This window comes from Quercus robur, chromosome 6 (genome assembly GCF_932294415.1).
Source record: "Quercus robur chromosome 6, dhQueRobu3.1, whole genome shotgun sequence".
In the NCBI taxonomy this organism is placed as follows: Eukaryota; Viridiplantae; Streptophyta; class Magnoliopsida; order Fagales; family Fagaceae; genus Quercus; species Quercus robur.
This window is the reverse complement of record NC_065539.1, coordinates 32,490,059-32,496,058: the sequence shown is the minus strand read 5'-3', so window position 1 is coordinate 32,496,058 and position 6,000 is coordinate 32,490,059.

Sequence of the window (6,000 nt, the reverse complement as noted above, 5' to 3'; positions counted from 1 at the left end):
GCGAAAACATTCAAATAGTTGTGGAGGTCCACTAATGGCTTCAAGATTCGTAACCTTAATGATCACAAAATTCTTTTTGTTTTTGACAATTTAAGTGATGTTGACTGAATTATCCAAAGCCAACCTTAGAGTTTCAACAGGCACCTAGTAATGCTACAGAGATACGTTGCAGATACCCCTGTCCATGAGTTGATGTTTACAAAAAACTCTATTCTGGGTGTAGGTTCATGAAATCCCGATGCGTTTCATGACCAAAAAAGTTACTGAAAGTCTTTGTGAAACTGTCGGTGAAGTCCAAAAATTGATAGGAGTAGTAGACGATGACGGAGGACATTTTATTCGCGTCCGAGTTCTCATCGATATTACCTTACCTCTTTGTCAGGGAAGGGTAATTACAATGGATAATGGAGACAAGAATTGGGTTAGTTTTAAAGATGAACAATTGCCGAACCTATGCTTCTAGTATGGGCGTTTGACTCACAATAATAAGAACTGCAATTTGTGGATCAAAAGAAAAGGTACACTCTTGCTTGATCAACAACAATTCAATTCCATTTTGAAGGCAGCACCGTATATGAGTCTTTGTTCCGGGTTATTACAAGGGAAGAAAATCTAGTATCCATGCAACACAGAAACTTCGACCACAATCTGAGTCGGTGGTGAAGATACCGGTGACTGTTCCATTAGAGGTGGCTTAGACAGACATGGATACCAAATCTAGAGAGGAAGGCGATGAATTGAGTGACCTGTCAAATATTGAAACCGTTGTTTTGGAGAATACATTACAATTGAGCTTGGAGTCTTTTCCAAGCGTGGACTCTATCTCATACGTTTCCTCTCCAAATTCAACTCCAATTATTGTAGAGAAAAAATCTATTGTTGAGACTTCTCAACAAAGTTATTCAAAATTTAAATCAAGGAAATTGATGGTGATCTAAACAAATATGGACAGAATACAGATAAGATGGTAAAACCACTAGAAGCAATTAATGAAGATTTTATTCCCCACGTTCAGTGTGATTTTATTTTTAAGGGAAGGGAGGCACATGAGTCATGTGTAGCAGCAACACGTGAGCCAGAAGCAGTAGTTACACATGGGGTTAAACAAACTATCTCACCAACAATTAACCCTACCTCAAACAGCAACTCGAGTACCAAAGGAAGACTAAAAAAACAAGCTCGTTCAAGGACTGTGGGGAGTAGCACAAAAGACAAAACAGTTTATGGTAAAAGAATTAGGGATGATTATCTGGAATTACTTGGTAAATGTAGACTGGTTTCAAAAGTTGATGAAAATTCTTCTTATTCAATGGTGGAGGATGTGTATCAACCTTGCCAATCGCAATGAGTTGCTTAATCTGGAATTGTTGTGGGCTTGGAAACCCATGTATAGAAAACGAGCTTGCTGACATTATGCAAGCAAAAGATCCATCTGTCATGTTTATAGCAAAAACATGGGCAAACAAAACAAGGCTAAAAGATGTAAAAAGGAAGACACAATTTGAGAACATGTTTGTTGTACCAAGAACAAATAGGGGTGGCAGTTTAGTATTATTTTGGAGATCATCAATTGGTGTGATTGTTCGAGACAGTCGAGGCATGGCAATGGCTTCTCTATCTCATAATATCCCTCTCCCACATTCTGTTGTGGATCTAGAAACGTTGGCGGCAAGCAGAGCGATTTTTCCTTAGAGATTGGCTTGGACAAAGCTGTCCTCGAGGGAGACTCTGAGATTGTAATGAACGCTCTTAAGGATGATTTTTCATCTTTGGCTTCTTTTGGTCTTTTAATCCTGGATGCTCAAATGTTGGCAGGCTTGTTTAATTGTATCAGTTTTTTACATCTTGGTAGGGATGGTAACTCTGTAGCTCACAACCTAGCTAGACATGTACGACATGTCACTGGTTTTTCTATTAGGATGGAAGATATTCCATTCCATACTCTTGCTACTTATCAGGCTGATTTTCCTGTTTATTAATAATACTCTTTGTTTTCCTTCTAAAAAAAAGTCACTAGCATATTATATTATCTTAAGAAGCTCAATCAAAAGAACACTCACACACATCAAAGAAATCTATTCAAGGCACTGCTCAAAGGCTTTTCGCATCCTTATATGAGAGGATCATTTGGGTGCCCAAAATCCCTTAGGGCTTGTTTGGATTGAGGGGAGAGGGAGGGGGAGTAGAGGAGAGTAAAGTAAAGTTGGCTGGAATATTTTTCAGCCAACTCTACTCTACTCCCCCTTCCTCTCCCCCAATCCAAACGGACTATTAATGCATGTGTGTAATATTGCCACAACTCTTATTCTTTAAGTCAATAAGGAATAATTCTCAAAAAAACAAACAAACAAACAAACAGTCAATAAGGAATACACGCTTACTTTACAAAAAAATCAATGCTCTCCTTTCATATTCCAAAGTTCAAATTCCCCTCCCACAACTAGGATTGATATTGGTCGGGTTGGTTTTATTGTGACCCGAAACTCGACCCGATAGAAATCTGGTTTGGCTACCTGAAACCCGACTCGACCCGAAAAATCGGGTCTTTGATCGGGTCAGTTTTCCGGGTCTCGGGTCGGGTCTCAGGTTGGATTGGCATGGGATCACCCAAATGGGCTTGCTACTGCCGAGTCCACTATTGATGTCTAATCTCTCTAAGGGACAAACTCCATTTATTAAGGTTTGGGCCTTGGTCCCATTCGTCTGGGAAAAAACCCAAAACCCAAAAAAAAAAAAAAAAAAAAAAAAAAACCACACAGCACCTCTTCGAAGCGCATCATACAAAACCCTAAAAAAAGCGCATCTCTCACATTGCAGCTGCATTTGCTCCACTCAAATGGACTGTCCATGATTTCAATTTTAAGCTTCGCTTCCTTTTTTTGTGTAATCTTCATTTGCAGCTGCATCTGCTCCACTTCGCCCCATTCTCTCACATCCAACACGAAGGTTCTGTTCTTTTTCGTTTTGCAGTTCAACATCGCAAACCCAACTACTGGGTGCCAAAAGAAGCTCAAAATTGACGTAGTCATGGGTTCATCGGCATTTGCAACTACTGGTTAGACCTTCCAACATTTGTTGCATTTACCAGAAGCTGTTAGTTCCTCTCTCTCTCTCTCTCTCTCTCTCTCTCTCTCTCTCTCTCTCTCTCTCTCTCTCTCTCTCTCTCTCTCTCTCATTTATAGACTCAACATTTTTTTTTTTCGGTACCACACATACTGTTGTAATAATATATATGAGAACTTCAAACAGATTCAGAAGTAGAGATAGAACTGGGAGAGTAGTTAAGGGAGGTAGAGAGTTGAGGGAGGCGGAGAGAAACCAACATAGAGTAGGGTTTTTTTTTAAAAAAAATCGGGTTCAGAATTTGCATATATAAGAGACCCGAAACCAAAAATAGCCCAAAATTTAGACCCGAAACCCGATCTGAATATTTTCAGACCCGCCCAAAACCTCTCGATTCGAGTCGGGTCGGTCGGGTTGTCAGGTGGGTCGGGTCCCTTGCTCAGTCCTACCCACAACCTATATTATACTATTGAATTATGTTCACCTTCCCACTATTAGGTAATCAAGTAAAAATAAGGATTTAAGACAAATTTTTTATAATAACTTAGCCCTGTTTGGTACATGTGTTTAAACACATGTTTTCAGTTTTTAAATAACATTACACGTATTTTCACACAATTTTCACATGCTTTTTCACTCACACTTATTTTCAAAAAAATTGAAAACTGTTGTTTAAACACATATATCAAACGAGTTCTTTAGACTTTTTAGGAACTGTTTTCTAAAACAATTTTATACTTTTATGCTTTTAGAAAACCAAAAAAAAAAAAAAAAAAAAAAGGAAAAAAATTGGTATAAACACAAAATTCATTGAAGTATGTGTTTTTGGTTTTCAAATTTATTTATTTTTATCTATAACCTGAAATGTTTTTTCTACACCAATATAGTATTTTCTAAAAAAAAGAATTGGCTTTTAGTTAGAACAAAAAAAAAAAAAAAAAAAAAAAACTATCATATACAATTGTACATTTTAATCGAGGGTTTCTTTTTATTTTTTGACAGCATTTTTTTTTATTAAAAAAAAAAATGATCCATACTTCTCCTCTCCTTCAATCTCTCCATCCAGCCAAAGAATATCACATCCGAAAAGCTTGTTTCCCAGATCCATGTTTGATGTTTGTAACATTGGATTGAAAAGAGTTTGTGTAATGGCCAAGCCCAAATTTCCCCAAATTAAGCGGGGTCTGCTGCTAAATTCAGGGCAAGTAAAGTGGCTCAGATAGACAAATAACTTGTACCATTGACTTGACCAGATTCTAAAATGTAAAAAGTATAACTTCATCATCTCATAAGAAACTTCCTCCATCCTTTTATGTATCTGATGGTCACGTTTTTGTTTGTTTGTTTTTTTTTTTTTTTTTTTTTTAGGAGTCAGTCATCTAGCTTTGTTAAAAAAAATACACATGAATAATTTTATAAATAGCTATGTCTATATATAAGTCAACTAGTTTGGAAGAAAATCTATACTACTAAAATCTTTTTCTTTTTTTTGGAATAAACTAGATATTAAAATCTTAATATAAAATAAAGAAAAATTTTAAATTTACAGAACTTTTACAATAAATTCTAAATAATAAATTATTACTAATTCTAATCCTTATTATTAAAATTATTATATTTTTGCCTACCAATAATAATTGTTTTTTTTTTTTTTGAGGGGAACCAATAATAATTGTTAGTAAAACTAAAATCTGCCGCTTCACATTTTTCTAAAGTAAAATACAATGGTCATTGGTGGGACATATGAGTAGCCAACGATGAAAGGAGTTTGGAGAATCACCGACCATATATACATGCACGCACAGCACAGCAGCAGAGTCACATGGCCACCACACAGCGTTCATCAAGGAACAGAAGACGCCTTGCTTTGCTTTCCATTTGGATTTGCATTGCAATTTGCAGTTTCCCACTTTTTTCCTTTTCCTTCTTTATTTATTTTTTTTTTCTTTAATATTTTTATAATGCTTTTAAAAAAAAAAAAATTTAATATACTTATATAAACTATAAACAAATATAAGAATCTTTGCTTGCGGAGCGATTGGCGGGGTTGGGTCTTTTTCTGAAAATTAAATAAAAGAGAAGGACCACCAGTCAAAAATAAATAAAATAAAATAAAAGAGAAGGACCAAGCATGTGAGCTTGCCCACGTGGCTGTACGGTGAGGTTGGTGCATCAATCTTAACGGAAGAATCTTCTTTCTCTCTCTGATCACCACTACGACTGTACTGACTTCTTATCCACAAATATGAGAAAAAAGGGAGTGTGTACCGTAATGTCTACAAAGGGTGGTTGAGACTTGAGAGAGAGTAGTTTACAACTAATACAATACATGTTTAGCAAAAGAAAAATTAATACAATACATGTTATGTTAGGTGGGAATATGAAAGTATAAAAGAGAGGTTAGAAAAAGTTGGGGTCAGGGAGAGAGGAACAACTTTACAATCACGTATCTGGTTCTAGACCCCACTTTGCATGTTGTTCTTGCTTCTTTTTTCCATTCCAATTATTAACTTGTAGTATTTGTTTTTGTAGGATTTCACGTTTTAGATAAAGTTTAAAGATAGATATTATGCCATCTCTATTAAATAAATAAATGAGAGATGTTATAGGAAGTCAACTTGAAGTTTTCAATTTCAACTATTTAGAATGAAATAGTTTGAATTCTGTACATTCTTGTGAGGTAAGAGAGGCAATGGTTAGGATTCAAGTCTCTAGTAAGAAATTTCACATATATATACACTTAAATTAGGTTAGAGTAAAAAATTTATCTTCTATTAAAAAAAGAAAGAAATAGTTTGTAATTTAATTTGAGAAAGAAGATTTCCATGAAAGATGAAAGTCCTATATCCCTATATCTATTGGAGAGTATTAGTTCAATTTTATCAAAAAGAATCAATAACCAAACCTCTCTCTCTCTCTCTCTCTCTCTCTCTCTCT